Raw genomic sequence first — 18,883 nt, forward strand, 5'->3', positions numbered from 1 at the left:
CCCCCGAGGCCCTGCCCCTTCCCCTAACCCCCATCTCTGCATCGTCCCTTCCCCCGAGGCCCTGCCCCTTCCCCTAACCCCCATCTCTGCATCGTCCCTTCCCCCGAGGCCCTGCCCCTTCGCCTAACCCCCATCTCTGCATCGTCCCTTCCCCCGAGGTCCTGCCCCTTCCCCTAACCCCCATCTCTGCATCGTCCCTTCCCCCGAGGCCCTGCCCCTTCCCCAACCCCCATCTCTGCATCGTCCCTCCCCCGAGGCCCTGCCCCTTCCCCTAACCCCCATCTCTGCATCGTCCCTTCCCCCGAGGCCCTGCCCCTTCCCCTAACCCCCATCTCTCCATCGTCCCTTCCCCCGAGGTCCTGCCCCTTCCCCTAAACCCCATCTCTGCATCGTCCCTTCCCCCGAGGCCCTGCCCCTTCGCCTAACCCCCATCTCTCCATCGTCCCTTCCCCCGAGGTCCTGCCCCTTCCTCTAACCCCCATCTCTGCATCGTCCCTTCCCCCGAGGCCCTGCCCCTTCCCCTAACCCCCATCTCTGCATCGTCCCTTCCCCCGAGGCCCTGCCCCTTCCCCAACCCCCATCTCTGCATCGTCCCTTCCCCCGAGGTCCTGCCCTTGCACCACCCCTACCCCCAGTCCCCGCCCCTTTCCCTGAGACCTCACCCCTGCATCGCCCCTTCCCCCGAGACCCCGCCCCTGCACTGCCCCTGCCCCAGTCCCAGCCCCCCCCGGCCCCTTCCCTCTAGTCCCCGCCCCTTCACCATGCATTCCCCTGAATCGCCATCCCTACATCACCCCTTTGCCTGAGACCCCGTCTACACCCTTCCCCTTTGCCCCGAGACCCTGCCCTCACACTGCCTCCTCCCCGAAGTCCCCAGTGCCACACTGCCCATTCTCCTGATTCCCTGCCCCCGCACCGCCCCTTCCCCCCGAGACCCTGCCCCTGCACCACCCATTCACCTGAGACCCCGCCCTCACATTCCCCCAAGACCCTGCCCCTGCACCACTCATTCACCTGGGACCCCACCCTTACACCACCCATTCACCTGAGACCCCGTCCTTACACCACCCATTCACCTGGGTCCCTGCCCTCACATTCCCCCGAGACCCTGCCCCTGCACCACTCATTCACCTGGGACCCCACCCTTACACTACGCATTCACCGGGACCCCCCTTCACATTCCTCTGAGACCCTGCCCTCCCACTGCTCCTTCTCCTAGGACCCTGCCCCTGCACCACGCATTCACCTGAGACCCCACCCTTACACCACCCATTCACCTGGGACCCTGCCCTCACATTCCCCTGAGACCCTGCCCTCCCACTGCTCCTTCTCCTGGGACCACACCCCTGCACCACCCATTCACCTGAGACCCCACCCTTACACCACCCATTCACCTGGGACCCTGCCCTCACATTCCCCTGAGACCCCGCCCTCCCACTGCTCCTTCTCCTGGGACCCTGCCTCTGCACCACCCATTCACCTGGAACCCTACCCTTACACCACCCATTCACCTGGGACCCTGCCCTCACATTCCCCTGAGACCCTGCCCTCCCACTGCTCCTTCTCCTGGGACCCCGCCCCTGCACCACCCATTCACCTGAGACCCTGCCCTCACATTGCCCCGAGACCCCCCTGCACCACACATTCACCTGAGACCCCGCATTCACATTCCCCTGAGACCCCGCCCTCCCACTGCTCCTTCTCCTGGGACCCTGCCCCTGCACCACCCATTCACCTGAGACCCCCCCCTCACATTCCCCTGAGACCCCGCCCTCCCACTGCTCCTTCTCCTAGGACCCCGCCCCTGCACCACCCATTCACCTGAGACCCTGCCCTCACATTCCCCTGAGACCCTGCCCTCCTATTGCTCCTTCTCCTGGGACCCCGCCCCTGCACCACCCATTCACCTGAGACCCTGCCCTCACATTCCCCTGAGACCCTGCCCTCCCACTGCTCCTTCTCCTGGGACCCCGCTCCTGCACTGCCCCTTCCCCTGAGGCCCCCCCTTGCACTGTCCCTTGCCCCGAGGCGCCCCCCCCTGCACCATCCAGTGACCCAGGAGCAGGCCAGACCTGGGAGTGAGGAGGCAGAAACATGCTTTGCTCTGCCACAGACTTCCTGGGTATCCTTGGGCACATCACTCAGCCTCTCTGGGCCTCAGTTCTCCCGTCTGGGAAATGGGGCTGGTGGCGCTTCCCACCCTCGCACGAGCCTGGGAGGAGAATTACCCTGCGAATTAGGAAGATGCTCAGATCCTGGAGTAACAGGGGAGGGGCTCAGGGGGAGCACACCTCCTGACCCTGGCTGAGCGCCCCCGGTCCCTCGTAGCAGGGGGCTGTGCAGGAGGTTCTCCTTGCAACCATGAGTGGGTGTCTGGTGGGTGCTATCACCTCTGCCAGAGACCCCCTAGAATCTCACTAGCTTCCTCTGCATGCGGGGAGGAGCTCCTACTTTCTGACTTGGGGGGACATTCTGTGATGTCAGAGCCCGTGGGGGCAGGGGTTCGAATCACGAATCCGGAGTGGCAGGGCAACCCCCTCCCTCAGTCAGATTCCACTAGGGGGCTGGGCTGGGACCTCCAGGGAGGGAGACACAGGAAAAAACAGCCGCCACTATGGAACCCAGGAGTCCTGGCTCCCAGTCCCCCTGCTCTCACCTCTAGACCCACCTCTGCTCCCAGAGCCAGGGATAGAGCCCAACCCCCACCTGCTCTGACCATTAGACCCCACTCCTCTTTTAGGCTCGCTGCCTTTTCTATCCACACAGCCCACCTGTCCATCCCTTTGCTGCAGGTTTCTGAGGTGTCACCCCTGATCTGCACTCCCTCAGTGCAACCCAAGGCCTTTCCTCTCCCCAACCACATTTCCTCTCCCCCCTTGTGCTGGATCATCTGCTTGCCCCCCTGCCTCTTCCGGTGCACTGTGCGGCATGGCTGGGGATTGTGCAATGGCCCAGCACCAGGCAAGGCAGAACGTAAACAACAGGCTCTGCCCTGCCTTTCCCTGCCCTGCCCCACCCCACCCCACCCCATCCCACCCCAACGGATCTGACTTCCAGGTGCATCAGAGCCCAGCGCCCTGCACCTGTGCCCTCCTGCCCCACAAGGGGTGAGCTGCAGTCCCCACCATGCTCTGCAGAGGGGAGAAGGGTCAAGCCAACCAGCCCATTTAGGATGGGGGAATCAACACCCTTTTTTCTGCACAGTCACTGACCATCAGCAGGATTCCTCCTTCTCTTCCCTCCTGTGCCTCGGTGCGACTAAATCTCTGCACCTAGACAGCCGGTCCATCTGCTGCACCTCAATTCCCCATTCCTGAGCCTCCCTGCAAAGTCCTGCACCTGGTTCCATAGAATTAAGTCTCACATCTCACTGGGAACTCGACTTCTTGTGCCCAGAGAGTCTCGGCCCCTGTCAGTAGATGACCTAAGTCTGAGAAACACAGTGTCCGTCTTCTCTAAAGAAGTACTTGGAGAGGTTTTTCTTATGTCACCACATGGCCTAATGGGTAAAGCATCTGACTTTGAATCAGGTGATTGAGAGTTCGAGTCCCTTCATGGTTGTGCTTGTGCAGTTTTACTATTGTGCTGAAAGTCCTGCTTCCTTCAGGGCTGGAACCTCTTCTTGGTCGCTCAGGCCAATGCTCTGGCTTCAGCTAGAGCCCCGGGAAGGAGTCGGGTGTTGGACATCCCAAAGGCTGGGACATGAGCCCCAAGTACTTCCAGTCTAGCCTTTGCTGTTCCTGACTTGCCAAAGAAACTGGGCAGCTGCCTGGGCTGGCGTGTAGAGCAGTTTCCCTCTTCCAAATATGCGCCTGTCCCTGTACTTGAGGGGGCTTGGTAAATAGCACCTTGGCAGCCTGGGTGTTTCTCTGCTTCTCGCCAGCTGGGGAAAAGCCTTTTGGGGTAAAATCTCCTGCCCCACTACAAAAGTGAGCACTGTGAGTGGGAACAGACAGAGGCCACACCGGGGGGCTGGCCCTGCTTTCCTACCTTCTTCTGTTGTTGGCCACAGAGCATCAGCAGCCGCCTCGCCTGCTGGTCTGCGGGTGGCCTTCAGTGGGTGTTTGGCATGGCAGGGAGCAGGCTGGCTAGGGGTCTTTGTCGCTGTCTGCTGGCCACACATAGGCATGGTCCTCCCCTCTCCTGAACAGCCAGAGTTAGTCTGTGCTTGAAAGCAGGGACACAGGAGACTCAAAACAGGAGGGTGAGAAAGACTGAGAAAGGACCTATGAAGACAGCACACACTACAGGGACATTGCCTGGTGAAAGGATGTGGAGACACCAAGTTGCCCCATTTTTCCTGGTACCCTACGCAGCTGCGTACTGCTCCGGCGGCCAGCCCGATCCCCCGGCTGGCTGAGACGGCCAGGAAAGCTGCCCCTGCTCCGCCTCTTCCCCAAAGTCCCCACTCCTGCTCTGCCCCCATGCTGCCTCTCCCCACCCCTGCTCCACTCCATTCCCCACCCCACTCCACCCCTTCCCCTTAGCTGCATCCCGGTGGACAGCAGGAGGGATCAGTCTCATCCTGCACTCACCGGGCGCCGGGAAGTGGAACGACCTGGCCCCAGCCTGCTCTGCTCCACCAGCTCCCTGCTGCGGCGCTGGTGAGTGCTGGGGGGCGTTTCCCCCCACCGCCCAAGTTCCAAGGCTGGGAGCAGAGTGCAGCAGGCTGGGGCTGGATCACTCCACTTCCCACTGCCCCGTGAGTGTGGGGTCTGGCCTGCCCTGCAATTACCGGGCGGCGGGAAGTGGAGTGACCTGGCCCCAGCCTGCTCCGCTCTGCCAGCTCGGACTGGGGGACGGGGTGTTGTGTAGGGCACCAAAATGTCTAGGGACAACCCTGAATAGATTTTTCCACAGGGACCGATGGCTGTTAGAATAGAGCTATTCAGGCTGCTTGTACAGGCCTAGACTTTAAGAACTTAGGTGTATTTTTATCACTCAGCTAGTGACAGGGGTATAAAACAAAGAACCAAAGTCCTAGTCTGCCTGTCTGGGCCTTCTCTCCCTAGGAGAGTCTGAGCCCTTGTTCGTAGGTGTCATAAACAGATAGTTAAGGGTTAATGTCTCTTTTACCTGTAGAGGGTTAAGAAGCTCCATAAAGCTGGCTGATACCTGCCCAGAGGACCAATGGGGGACAGATACTTTCAAATCTTGGTGGAGGGAAGTCTTTGTTTGTCCTCTTTGTTTTGGGGGTTGTTCGCTCTTGGGACTAAGAGGGACCAGACGTCCATCCAGGCTCTCCAAATCTTTCTGAATCAGTCTCTCATGTTTCAAACTTGTAAGTAATTAGCCAGGCAAGGCATGTTAGTCTTATTTTTGTTTTCTCAACTTGTAAATGATCCTTGTTTGCTGAGAGGATTTTACCTCTGCTTGCTGTAACTTTGAACCTAAGGCTAGAGGGGTTTCCTCTGGGCTATATAAATCTGAAAAGTATTTTCCATCCTGATTTTACAGAGATGATTTTTATCTTTCTTTGTTTAATTAAAAGTTTTTTCTTTTAAGAACTTGATTGATTTTTCCTTGTTTTAAGATCCAAGAGGATTGGGTCTGGACTCACCAGGGATTGGTAGGGGAAAAGGAGTGGGGATGGTTAATTTCTCCTTGTTTTAAGATCCAAGGGGTTTAGATCTGTGTTCACCAGGGAATTGGTGACGCCTCTCAAGGCTGCCCAGGGAAGGGAATGTTTTGAGGGGACAGGGAGTGATCCAGACACTAACTTCTGGATGGTGGCAGTGTTACCATATCTAAGCTAGTAATTAAGCTTAGAAGGGTCCATGCAGGTCCCCCACATCTGTACCCTAAAGTTCAGAGTGGGGAAAAAACCTTGACAGTAGGCTAAGGCCTTTGGCTAAGCAGCAGGGGCAGCCATACACTGGGAAGTGAACGGTCACATCCTCACCTCCCAAACCCGTCACACTGAACTAAGGTGGGGTTGGGCTGTTAGGAAGATGATCCTGTCCCAATAGTGCCCATCACCACCAGATAAAGAAACAGATCTTAAGGGAGCATCCGGTCTGGCAAGAAATCTCTTCTCAATGGTTGTGGTTGTGAAACCGTCATTTCTGTAGAGTTTATCTTTATGGCCCCCGCTTTTCTGTTGTCAATCTGTCTGGTCCTCTAATTCTTTCTGTCTGCTGCAGAATTAATTTTACTGGGTGTAAGTTAATTAGGGGAGTGGGATGTAATTGGTTAGAGAATTCTGTTACAATAGGTTAGAACTGGTTAATTACATTTCAGTAAAATGATTGGTTAAGGTCTCGCTGAGAATATTACCATATAAACTGGGGTCAAACAGGCAGTGGGCGGGGAAATTGGAATCATGCTTGCTAACGGGGGGATGGGAATAGGGAACGGGGAACAGGGACACAGGCAAGGCTCTGGACTGTCGGAGCTGGGAAGGGGGACGTGAGGTAAACACTCTGCAGTGTCAGAGCTCATAGACTCATAGACTTTAAGGTCAGAAGGGACCATTATGATCGTCTAGTCCGACCTCCTGCACAACGCAGGCCACAGACTCTCACCCACCCACTCCTGTAACAAACCCCTGACCTATGTCTGAGCTATTGAAGTCCTCAACTCGTTGTTTAAAGACTTCAAGGTGCAGAGAATCCTCCAGCAAGTGACCCGTGCCCTAAGCCGCAGAGAAAGGTGAAAACCCCCCAGGATCTCTGCCAATCTGCCCTGGAGGAAAATTCCTTCCTGACCCCAAATATGGTGATCAGCAAAACCCTGAGCATGTGGGCAAGACTCACCAGCCGGACACCCAGGAAAGAATTGTCTGTAGGGATGTGGGGTAAACGCTCTGTGGTGTCAGAGCTGGGTAGGGAACACTGGGGAGCGGACTCTGTCCGTGTATAGAGATCAGCCTGACTGGTGTGAAGGGCTTTGGAATCCGCTTGCTTGGAAACTAACCCCAGTAAACATCCTTCTGTCTGCGCTTCGGACTTCTGGTCTTTTGCTGCTTGCTGTCTGTGTGACAAGAGCCAGGGAAGCGGGCAGGGGAAGGGAAAGCCCTCTAACAATGGCTCCTTGCTTCTCTCCCTCCAGGCTCAGGGTTCAAGGATGGGCAGGACTCCAGGCTCTGCTTGAGGGATCCTGGCACAGGGGCTGGTGGGGGAGAAAGGATTGTAGATTCTGACCTGCACTCTGGAGAAGAGGTAATAAGTGAAGGAGTATTTTTGATTCTTACGTTGCTTCAATGTCCCCAACGCTAGAATTCTACATTCCATAGGGCCAAATGAGGGGGTGAAGCCATTTGGCTAATGAAAACCAGTGATCCAGGGGAGGTTTGCACTCACAACCTCAGCACTGCCCTATAAGTACTGTGTGCTAATCAATTGCGCCACTGGAACACCTGTTAATTCCTAGTCTCTCAGTCCCCTAGGTTGATAAAGGCAAGGAGTGACCCCAAAACATTCTCAGTGGGGTTAGGAGCTGGTATCAGCAAGTGTTGTACTTGGTGGGCTGGATTCTTCTTAAGGCTTCCAGGCACCATTTGACCCTTTTGTTCGTCCCTGTGTAATAACAGAGCTGACTGAGACTCACTGTAGAGTCTTGCTGCAGACCAACAGATCTGAAATCACTGATCACCAGGTCTGAGCATTCGTCCTGCTTTGGGACAGTGTCTCTCATCCAACAAACTGCCCAGTCTGCGCTAGCAGTGAGGCTCCCTCACTAACAGCTGAAATCAGGGAGAGCTGTGTGAAGTGCTGGGACCCAGGGGTGCCTGAACAGGGGCGAACAACACCCCAGGACTTTTAAAAATGGGAGGGCTCTGCCTTGCCACTTTGTAATGACCGTAAGAGTGAGTGAGGGTGGGGAGGGGGCCAAGAGCAGTGAGCGGGAGGAGGGGTCTTGGGGGGAAGAGGCAGGGTAGGAGTGGAGGTTAGCAGGAGGGGTGTGGGGAGAGGGCTGCCCGCAGCAAGTAATGGGGGTGGGGGCATGCAGGGGAACTGCTCCCTGTCCCAGCTCACCTCTGCTCCATCTTCTCCCCTGAGCACGCTGCCCCCGCTCTAATTCTCCTCCCCTCCCAGGCTTGCCACACTAAACAGCTGATTAGCACCACAAGTCTGGGAGGCGGGAGAAGTGGAGCGGCACCAGCGTGCTCAGAGGAGAAGGCAGAGGGGAGGTGAGCTGGGTTGGGGAGCTGCTGCAGGGGGGGCTGCCTGGCTCTTTGCCATGGCCCCCACCCCTGCTCCGCCCCAGCCCTGCCCCCCCCGCCCCTCCGCCCCTGCACTCACTGCATGGTCCACTCCTCTGGCTCCCAGCCATGCTGCCGGCGAGTGCTGTGGGGCAGTTCCCCTCTCTCCCCAAACTTGGGAGCCAGGGGAGCAGAGCAGGCTGAGGCCCCAGACCTGTGTGTGGGGAAGCAGAGGGGGGCTGGTCCCAGCCTCTGTGGGTGACAGGGGGTTGGCTACTTCCTGCAGGAAGTGGAGTGACCCGGCCCCAGCCTGCTATTGCACAATCCCCAGCCACGCTGCACAGCATGCCCCAAGAGGGAGTGGGGGGCCAAGCAGATGATCCAGCACGAGGGGGTCATTCTCATTGGTAGCTGTCTCGTGGCAGTGAGTTCAACAGGCCTTGGCACATGCTGTGTGGGGCAGGAGGTCCTTGTATTTGGAGCAGTGGGAGTGAACTGCGTGCAGTTGTGTCTCTGAGCACAACTGTGAATGTTATGGTGTGTGGGGGGGGTTATTGTGAGTGTGGCTGGGGATGTGAATGTTTCTCTCTCTGGGGGTTTGACTAACATGTCCCTCTGGGTGTGTTGTATGTGAGTATTCTTGGGATTGTGTGAGTCCCTTTGTGTGTGTGTGTATGTGTGTGTCACTTGCTGCAGAATACAAAATCCTGCAAAGCCATTTCCTACTGGTTAGCCTAGCAACACACTGATACAGTGTCACAGATGCACACACACACAGAGCAGGGCTCAGCAGAAGGCAGCAGGGACACACACGTCTCCCCTGGGCCAGCTTGCGGTGCCAATCAGCTGTTTAGTGCGACAAGCATAGGAGGGGAGGAGAATTAGAGCGGGGGCGGCGTGCTCAGGGGAGAAAACAGAGCAGAGGTGAGCTGGGACAGGAAGCGGTTCCTCTGCACGCCCCCGCCCTTGTTACTTGCTGCGGGAAGCCCTCTCCCCGCACGCCCCCAAGCCCCCTCCCCAGCTTACCTCCTCTCCACTGCCTCATCTGAGTGTGGCTTTTGGTTCCCCCAACCACTTGGCACCCTAGGCAGCTGACTAGTTCGCCTAGTGGTTGCACCGGTCCTGGACACTGCCTATCAGCAGGATTCCTCCTCCTCCTCCTCAGTAAGATTAAATCTCCGCAGCTAGACAGCTGGTGCATCTGCTGCACCACAGTCCCCCATGCCTGAGCCTCCCTGCCAAAGCCCTGCACCCGGCTCCAGAGAATTAAGTCTCACATCTCACTGGGAACTCGACTTCTTGTGCTCAGAGAGTCTCGGCCCCCCTCAGTAGCTGACCTGAGAAACACAGCGTCTGCAAAAGCAGCAAAGAGTCATGTGGCACTTTATAGACTAACAGACATATTGGAGCATGAGCTTTCGTGGGTGAATCCCCACTTCGTTGGATGCATCAGTGTTTGCCTTTTCCAAAGAAGTGCCTGGAGTGCCTTTTTTTATGTGACCCCGTGGCCTAATGGATAAGGCATCTGATTTCGGATCAGGGGATTGAGAGTTTGAGTCCCTTCGTGGTTGTGCTTGTGCAGCTTTACCTTTGGGCTAAAAGTCCTGCTCCCTTCAGGGCTGAAACCTCTTCTTGGCTGCTCAGGCCAATGCTCTGGCTTCAGCTAGAGCCCTGGGAAGGAGTTGGGGGGAATGGGCATCACAAAGGCTGGGGCAGGAGCCCCAGGTGCTTCCAGTGTAGCCTTTGCCCTTCCTGACTTGCCAAAGAAAATGGGCGGCTGCCCAGGCTAGTGTGTAGAGCAGTTTCCCTCTTCCAAATGTGCGCCAGTCTCTGTGTTTGAGGTGGTTTGCTACATGGAGCCTGGGTGTTTCTCTGCTTCTCGCCAGCTGGAGAAAAGCCTCTTGGGGTAAAATCTCCTGCCCCATGGCAAAAGTGAGCACCTTGAGTGGGAATGGTAAGAGGCCCCACCAGGGGGGCTGGCCCTGCTTTCCTACCTTCTTCGATAACGGTCACAGAGCATCAGCAGCTGCCTCGCATGCTGGTCTGTGGGTGGCCTTCAGTGGGTGTTTGGCATGGCAGGGAGCAGGCTGGCTGAGTGTTTTTGTGCCTGTCTGAAGGCCACACATAGGCATGGTCCTGCCCTCCTCTTGCCCTGTCCTCGGTTGTTGTGTGGCTTTTAAGCCTTCCCTTGGAACTGTCAGCGCCAGCCACCTCTGCTCTAGGTGCCCAGAGGAGGAGAGGTGTGCTGGGCTCCAGCCTGGGAAGCCTGGCCCTGGCACTCCTTCCTTTAAATGCCATGTGGGCAAGAGGAAGAGCTGCAGCTACAGGGACCAAAGTTGTGGACATCAGATGAAGCAGCAAGAAACCAAACCATCAGGTCAACCCGCAGGAATCTCTAGCCAGACTGTTAAGTTCTAGGACCCCACCCTATAGCGGCCAGCTGGACCAAAGACCTATCTCCAGTGGGCATCAGTGACCCATGAGGAGGAGAAAAAAACCTTGCTGAAGTTTACCCAGGTAGAAAGTAACTATACACGTTGAGCTCCAAGACTTTACAGCAAACTACAATATCTGCAGGAGGTCCCACTGAGATTTGAACTCAGATTCCAGGATTCAAAGTCCTGAGTGCTGCCCATTACACCATGGAACCTGCTCCCATTTTGTTTTCTAGACCCCTGTGTCTCTCGGCTGACTGGTTTGCACTCTGCACTTATTGCTTCCCACCAGCGGCTTCCTCTCGCAGGACTCTCTCTCCTCCTCCAGCGACTGTTGTCCTGCACTATGGGATCCGCGGGTCCTGCCCTGAGTCCCCACATCCCCCTGCTTGGTCTCCATTCCCTGCAGGCTGCAAAAATGTCAGGGGAGGACGCCCCTCCCTTCACTCGGTGCTCCCGCTCATATCGGCCAGCTGCAGCCTCATCTCATGGAACTCGGGCAGCTGTCACTTGATCCGGTTGTACAGTCACAGGATCACTGGCTCCCCAGCCTGGATGCTCTTGTGGAAATCCCACAGGCAACACTGCAGGACTTGGCACCATTGGTTTCTTTGATATTGCGGTGTTTGCCTGACCGCTGGAACAAAGCCGCCAACTCCTCCCTCACCGACTTCCGTCAATCCCTCTGGTTGCCATAGAACCCTCTGATGCTTTCCTGTTCTGCCAACACCGCCAGGCCTCACCCCCCTGCTCCTTTATCTTGCAAGCTCTGGATGTTCAGCTTCCAATGTCCTCTGCCCTGGGTCAGGGACAGGGACAGCTCCAGGCACCAGCGCAGCAAGTGCATGCCTGGGACCGCAAGCTGCAGGGAACAGCCTGCCAGTCACTGTGAGGGTGGCAGTCAGGCTGCCTTCAGCAGCATGCCTGCAGGAGGTCCTCTGGTAATGTGGATGTTGCCTCTCTCCTGATGAAAGGAACCTTTCCAGGAAATGGTCATGGATTCTGGGAATCTGCATGTGGCTGGTGGAGAAGCACCAGGAATCATTTGGCTCCTGGCACACAAGGCAATTTAAAACTGGGTGCCCAGACAGGGGCTTGAACCCTGGATCCTCAGATTAAGAGCTTGATGTGCTACCAACTGAGCTAGTTGAGATCATCTTCCCCGTTCACCACAAGAGCGAGCAGATAGGCAAAAGAGAGGCAAAAAATGTCCCCAGAACCCCTCCTCTTTTTCTGCACAGCCGCTGACTGTCAGCAGGATTACTCCTCCTCCTCCCTTCTGTGCCTCAGTGTGACTAAATCTCCACACCTAGACAGCCGGTCCATCCGCTGCACCCCAATCCCCCATGCCTGAGCCTCCCTTCCAAAGCCCTGCACCTGGCTCCATAGAATTAAGTCTCACGTGTTGCTGGGAACTCGACTTCTTGTGCCCAGAGAGTCTCAGCCCCCATCAGTAGATGACCTGAGAAACACAGTGTCTGCCTTTTCCAAAGAAGTGCTTGGAGGGTCTTTTCTTATGTTACCCTGTGGCCTAACGGATAAGGCGTCTGCGTGTGGATCAGAAGATTGAGGGTTTGAGTCTCTAGGTGGTTGTATTTCTGCAGTTTTACTATTGTGCTGAACGTCCTGCTCCCTTCAGGGCTGGAACCTCTTCTTGGCTGCTCAGGCCAATGCTCTGGCTTCAGCTAGAGCCTGGGAAGGAGTTGGGGGTTGGGTGTCACAAAGGCTGCGGCAGGAGCCCCAGGTGCTTCCAGTCTAGCCTTTGCCCTTCCTGACTTACCAAAGAAAGTGGGCGGCAGCCTGGGCTAGCGTGTGCACCTGTCCCTGTGCTGGAGGGTACTTGCTACATAGCGTCTTGGGAGCCTGGGTGTTTCTCTGCTTCTTGCCAGCTTGGGAAAAGCCTCTTGGGGTAAAATCTCCTGGCCCACAGCAAAAGTGAATACCTTGAGTGGGACCAGTCAGAGGCCCCACCATGGGGGCTGGCCCTGGGCCCTGCTTTCCTACTATCTTCTGATGTTGGCTACAGAGCATCAGCAGCCGCTCTGCATGCTGGTGACCTTCAGTGGGTGTTTGGCATGGCAGGGAGCAGCCTGGCTGGGTGTTTTTGTGCCTGTCTGAAGGCCACACCTAGATATAGTCCTGCCCTCAGTTGCTCTGTGGCTTTTAAGCCTTCCCTTGGAGCTGTCAGCACCAGCTGCCCAGAGGAGGAGGGGTGTGTGGGGTCACTTTTACAGATGCCCCTTCCTTGGTACTGCTCTTGCTCAGCTGCACAGAAGAGTTTTCATCCCCAACCCCTGCTTAGCAGCCCTCTGGCACCATTCCTGAGGCTGCCCTGCCTCACTTTCTTCCCACCATGTTGGGAAAGACAGCTCTCATCATTAAAGGTCAGATGGGCCAACTAGGGGCAAGTAAGCCCCTTCTGTGTTTTCCTACTGCAGATCCCAAGGTCAGGAACTCACCTTGGGTGGAGGCACTGCTGTGCTCCCAGAGGGCAAGCCATCTCTGCCCAAAGCATAATGACAGGGACTGCCAAAGCCCAAGATTGAACCAGGAACCTTTAGATCTTCAGTCTAACGCTCTCCCAACTGAGCTACTTTGGCAGTTGCATGACAGTATTTTGGCCTGTTGCTTCTCTATCTGGGATGTTTTTGTCAGCAGTCGCACACAAAAAGGACAGGAAAAGAATGGCTGCTTCACACCCCCACTGGAGGAACCCGGCGCCCTTAGCTGTGGTGAGTAAGAAGTGTCTGTTAGCTGACAGGGCCTGTCCCCCAGGAGCTGGAACAGTAGCTGCCACCTCACCCTTGGCTCCAGGCTGTGAGAAATGCTCATTGCCTGGCTGCATGGGCGGATGTTGCTCCGTGCTCTGGAGAGCGTCTGTATAGGTCTTTCAACCCCCCGTCTTCAATGAGACAGTCTGGTAAGGTCTCAAGTGTCCCCTCCGGCCTGGCAGCTGAGAGTCTGTGCAGACATCAACCCCCCTGCCAGCCCCAGAGCCAGCAGCAGCGCCAGGCCCCCCCCAGCACCACAGGGGCACTCAATGCACTTGCTGTGGGGAAATGGCTCCTTAGTGTCCAGCTGCTAGAGTGAGAGTCAGGAGAGAGCAGTGTCTGGCTCACCTTGGGGGAGAGAAGAGACCTGATGAGTGCGGATCTCCCTCAGCCTCCCCTGCAATGCTGGTCAGTTGTATTGTCACTGTGATAGTCAGTGCTTCCCTTCAGGGCCGGCCTTAGAGGGGTCCGGGGCAAATCCCATGGAGTCACTGACTTGGCTCCTTTCACACACTAGAGAGAGGAGCAGAACCAGGGTTATGGCTGATCTATGGGGCACTAGGTGAGTGGCAGAGGCTACAGGCACTGAGAGTTTGCCTGACACCTCAGGGACACAGGGGGTGGTGGTGTCCCAGGCATCTCTATGAAAGGAGCAGAAGAGGATTTACTTGGGGTGGGGAGAGACTTGAGAGTGTCTCAGGGGGTTGTACACAGGGAATTGCTCGGATAAGATACTGGCTAAAACACAGGCCTCGCTGTGAGCAGGATTTGAACCTGCGCAGAGGAACCCTATTGGATTTCAACTCCAACACCTTAACCACTCAGCCATCACAGCTGAAGTGTAAAGGTGCCCCAATGCCAGAGAAAGTGGTAAAGAATCATAATGACCAGGTGTGAAGTCATCTGAACTACAGAATTCCCACCGCAAACCTGGCTCCCAAAGCACAGGGGGGATTTGGGTTTGTTCTCTTTGCTTAGCCATGTGCAGTCGCACAGAGAGCGCGTTTAAAAGTCTCCCCTCCCACAGAGCGGGAATAGGAAATGATTCTCAACTTGAAGCCTGATGCGAATGAGGATGTCCGGACCACAGGGCTAGGGACTGACCTTTGCTATAGAAACCAGTGACACACGGAACCAGGCTAAGGAAAATGTTTCCTGGAGTCAATAACTGGATTAGCAGCAGTATTGTGCAGAGAAATGTCTCACAAGAGGAGACAGCACATTGGTGGTTTGGTAGCAGAAGTCACAGCTACAGCAGGGGAGGTCTAGCTTTGGTTTCTGGCCAACAGAGGAAGGAGTTTTATTATCTCCAAATTTCAGTAGAAAAATTCAGACCCAAACTGTGTGTGGTGGGAGTTTCTCTGGTTTCGTTTGTTTTTCTCATTTGAAATGTCCTTGATCATTTTTCTGGGAAAACTATTTGGACAAGGCAAAGGAAGAGTTAGAACAATTACAAATCTCCATGGGAGTAAAGAGGGTCTCTCAGCACCAGGGGAGGGGTGGAGATTTTCATGGAAGGGAGTTGAGGAGATAAATGAGAGGCTTTTGCTCCAGCAAAGGGAGTGGCTTGGGAGTTTCATTTTTACCAAGTGAATCCCCCCCCACACACACACACACTGCTTCCCTGCTGCTGCTACCCCAGCTCAAATCTCACTGACACCCCCAGCATGTGACCTACAGCTTTCTCCTGACAAAGCCCTTATCTATCAGAGACAAAATCCCCTCATCTGCCCCTTCTCCCAGCTCAGCCCTCTGCCCCCAGAGCCCAGGACAACCCTGACCTAGCCATGCCGGGGGGTTGGGCTTAATCTTCAAGGTCGAGCGCAAAATCTTCAGCCGGGGATGTTTCGCTCCCTTCCCACCTCGGCCCAAGCGGCAAGGGGGAAATGGATGAGACACGCCGGCTGGAAGACACCTCTCTCCCACTTCTCTATAGCCTTCTGTGACGTTATTAATATGAACTGGGACCGTAGGGATCATTGTTGCCACCACTGTTATATATGTGCAGCAAATATTGTGCAAAGGTTGTCGTGTGAGGTGTCTATGACAAGGTTATGATTTGCTGGTTATAATTATGCTGGCTGTGCGTTCCATTTTTGTATTTGAAGTTATGAATATGGGCTATGTACTTGTATCTCAAATGTATTTGATTCCAAGTAGCCTCAGTGTCATCAGCCCCCAAGTCCTTCAGGAGTCCATAGCAAAGAGACCCCTCCACCCACAATCCTGGACTCCCTGGGAGGTGCCTCCCACACTCCCCCCCAACCCAATGGCGCATCAAGGATTAAAGTGGCAGCATCTGGTGTCAGTGGGGTTCAGTGGCTCAGGCCAAACACCTGAGCTGGGGACCCACCCCCATAGCACTGCTCGAGGGCCTGGGCCCGGGGTGTTCTCAGCCCCTTCCTTACCCCTCCGAGCCCAGCCTGGCTCCTCACCTGGAATAAAGCAGAAGCGTCTGTCGGCCTCGCTGCTGTCCAAGTTCCAGGTGCTGCTGTTGTCCCACAGGAAGCGGGCCGAGCAGCTGGGGCTGGGAGAGGGATCCTCCACCTCCTGCCCTGGGAAGGCTGGAAGGTCCCCACTGACCGGGCAGGGCGATGCCTCCTGCTGGAAATCGGGGCTGGGCTCCTGGGGCTGCTGCTGCCCACACAACAAGCCCCAGAACCACCCTGCCCGGTTCTGCACCAGGGCTGGGTCCTGCCTGCCCAGCTGCATCCTGGCCCAGCTCCATTTTGGCCTTGACGGTGCCTCTCCCACCTCGGCGCCTGCACCGGGAGCAGGTTTCCTCTTCCAGAAGGCTGGGCACTTCCACCTCCTGGCCCGGCCGCGAGCTCCTTCCCCGCCATTGGGGACGGTTGGGCCGCTCGGCTCCTGAGGAAGATGGCAGCTGCTTTCCACAGGCTCTGGGGCCGCCTGCAGAGCCTTCTCCCTGAACATCCTCAGGAGCCTGGCCATCCTGGAACCGAGCGAGGAGCAGACGTGAGTCTGGGGTCAAGGCAGCCTCTCACTAACCAACTTGTTTGGTCTCTCCCCATCCCTGCCCCAGCCAGAGCAGCTCCTCCTCCCCCCACGGGGGAGCAGGGAGTGCAAGCTACACACACTGGCAGGAGTTCATTGCATGATCTGCTCCCCCTCAACCTTCCCCCTCGTCATCCCTGGGGCTGCAAGAACCGGGGAGTCTCGTCCTTTTCGAGCACTGGGGTCAGTCACAAAGACCACTGGTCACTTTGGACAAGCAGCTCCCTCCTGCCAGCCCAGGACACACTCACACTTCCTCCCACCCATTCCCCACCCAGGCTAGAGAAGGAACAGGACCCAGGAGTCCAGACTTCTCCTGGGAAACCATTCCCACTTCAAAGTCCCTAGACATAGCAAGGCCAGGGCCCCTTCGTTTCCCATTGATTTCCATGCTCAGCAGCTCCCCGGGTCCGGCCCAGCTCAGAGACTCTCAGCCTGGGGAACAGTCTCCCACAAGGGAAGGGCTGGGAGCCCCATTGCTGGGACCTTGCCAAACACGCTGGAGACGGCTCTGGAGAAGCCCCTCCCCAGTCTGAGAGTGAGGGGCTTCTGGGGGCTGTTTGCAAAACTAATGTCCTTTGGGAGAGATTCTCTCCCCCTCTTTCTGCCTCTCCCCAGACAGACAGGGGATGCCACCATGGAGCCCTAATGCCACTCACTTGCTCTGGTGATGGAGCGATGGATGGAGGATGTTCAATGTCATCCCTCGCCCTTCTCCTCACTCTCCAAGCCCAAGACAGGCTGGAGAGGAGGGTGGTGGCCTGAGGAGTTACCCTGCCCAGCCAGCAGGCAGGGTGATGACACTGGGCGATCAGCTGGCTGTGAAAACAAGAGTCTGTCTTATTGCCAGGGAAAGGAGAAACTTGGCCAGCAGCAGGGGGTGCCGAACATCACCCTAGTGCAGGGGTGACAGCGCCTCCGGGATCCTGAAATCCCAGCACTTTACACACCTTCCTGGAGCCTCCCAACCCCCCTGGGCTGTCAGAACTGCAACCCCAACCCTACTGATGAGAAACAAACCTGGGGAGGGGAATCTACTGACTCAGGGTCACACCAAGTGTCAGAAGTATAGATGGGACCCAGCAGTCCTTCTTTCCAGGCCCCTTTGCTAACCACTGCTGCACACTCCCTCCCACAGCTGGCAATTGCAAGCAGGCCCTCATGGCCGCTCCCCCTGCCTATGAGAGGGAGTGTGCTCCGCTGGAGACACTGGACCAGGGGACTGGGAGTCAGGACTCCTGAGTTCCATTGATGGGATTTCATACTTTCCCGCTATTGAAAAGTGCTGGGAATCTCCCAGACAAAGCTGCTCTGACAGTGCTAATCAGCATCTGACCATTCAAGGACGGAGCGCACTGCCCAGGAGGAGGAGTGTTTGGCTCTGGGGTTTCACTTCATCCCAGTCTAGAGAGAGGGGCCCAGCCATGGAGTTTGGCTCAAGAAGACCAATTCTCCAGTTTGTTAAGGGCATCTTGAATTCCAGTCCTGTGATCCAAAGTGCTTGGTGTCATTTGCAAATTTTAGAAGCATGCTCTCCACTCCATTTTCCAAATCAGTAATGAAAATATTGAATAGTACCAGACCCCGGACTGATCCCTGCCAGACCCAACAGGTACATCCTCTCTGTTGGACAGCCAGATATGGAGAAGGGCTCTTGGAGTCTGGGCTTTCAACCAGCTCTGCACCCACATCACACTGATTGCATCTAGACCACATTTCCCTGGTTTGCTTGTGAGACTGTCCTACGGGACTGTGTCAAAAGCCTTAGTAACACCGAGCTAGATCCCATCTACTGTTTACCCACCTTCACTAGGCCCGGAACCCTGCCGAAGAAGGAATGAGGATTGGTTTGGAATGATTTGTTCTTGACAAATCCATGTTCACTAGTCCTAAGAACCAAACTATCCTGTTGGTGCCGCTGACAAACTGATAGTTTAAGAATGTACTCCAGTATCTCTCCAGCTATGGAAGTGAGGCGAGCTAGTAAGTCTCAGGGGTCTCTTTGTTCCCTTTTAAAGATAGGTCCTGTCTTGTTCATGGATGGGAAGATGTTCTTCTTCAGGGATCTCAGACGAGAACTGGAGCACAACACCTGGTTTGTTAAGGCCACAAAAACAGAGGCAGGAACCTCTTCTCTCCTCCTGGCAAAGAACCCCAGGTACCTGAGAGATAGGGACACACATCCATGAATGGGCTTTAAAAAAGGCAGTGGTTAAAAAGTTTTGCCCCAACCATTTCTTGTTTCCACAGACTAGACATTTTAGCAAACTTCAGAATTCCTTGGTGCTAAACACCGGGAAACTCCCCTTTCTCCTTCGCAGAGGGTTTGAACGCCCCTTATATCACCCGGGCTAAGGACTGCCCAGAGTTCGAGAACTGTCCCTGTTCCCACTGGACAGATGGGGAGGAGCCTGAGGTCCAGAGAAGGGAAGTGACCTACCCAAGGGCCTACACAGCAAGGCGGTGGCAGAGCCAGAAAGAGAAGCCACCGGTCCTGACTCCTGTTCTAACAACCAGGA

General features: G+C 55.9%; 3 non-coding genes across 3 annotated transcripts; all 3 read right to left on the reverse strand.

The window, feature by feature from the left end:
* Positions 1-10,721: 10,721 nt before the first annotated feature.
* On the reverse strand, positions 10,722-10,793 carry TRNAQ-UUG (transfer RNA glutamine (anticodon UUG)). The gene has a single exon. It is a non-coding gene; the product is annotated as a tRNA-Gln (tRNA).
* A 2,312-nt stretch (positions 10,794-13,105) lies between these two features.
* TRNAF-GAA (transfer RNA phenylalanine (anticodon GAA)) lies at positions 13,106-13,178 on the reverse strand. Its single transcript has one exon. It is a non-coding gene; the product is annotated as a tRNA-Phe (tRNA).
* Positions 13,179-14,102: 924 nt separating this feature from the next.
* Positions 14,103-14,184, reverse strand: TRNAS-UGA (transfer RNA serine (anticodon UGA)). Its single transcript has one exon. It is a non-coding gene; the product is annotated as a tRNA-Ser (tRNA).
* Positions 14,185-18,883: the final 4,699 nt, after the last annotated feature.

This window comes from Gopherus flavomarginatus, unplaced genomic scaffold, assembly GCF_025201925.1.
Source record: "Gopherus flavomarginatus isolate rGopFla2 unplaced genomic scaffold, rGopFla2.mat.asm mat_scaffold_2399_arrow_ctg1, whole genome shotgun sequence".
Classification (NCBI taxonomy): Eukaryota; Metazoa; Chordata; order Testudines; family Testudinidae; genus Gopherus; species Gopherus flavomarginatus.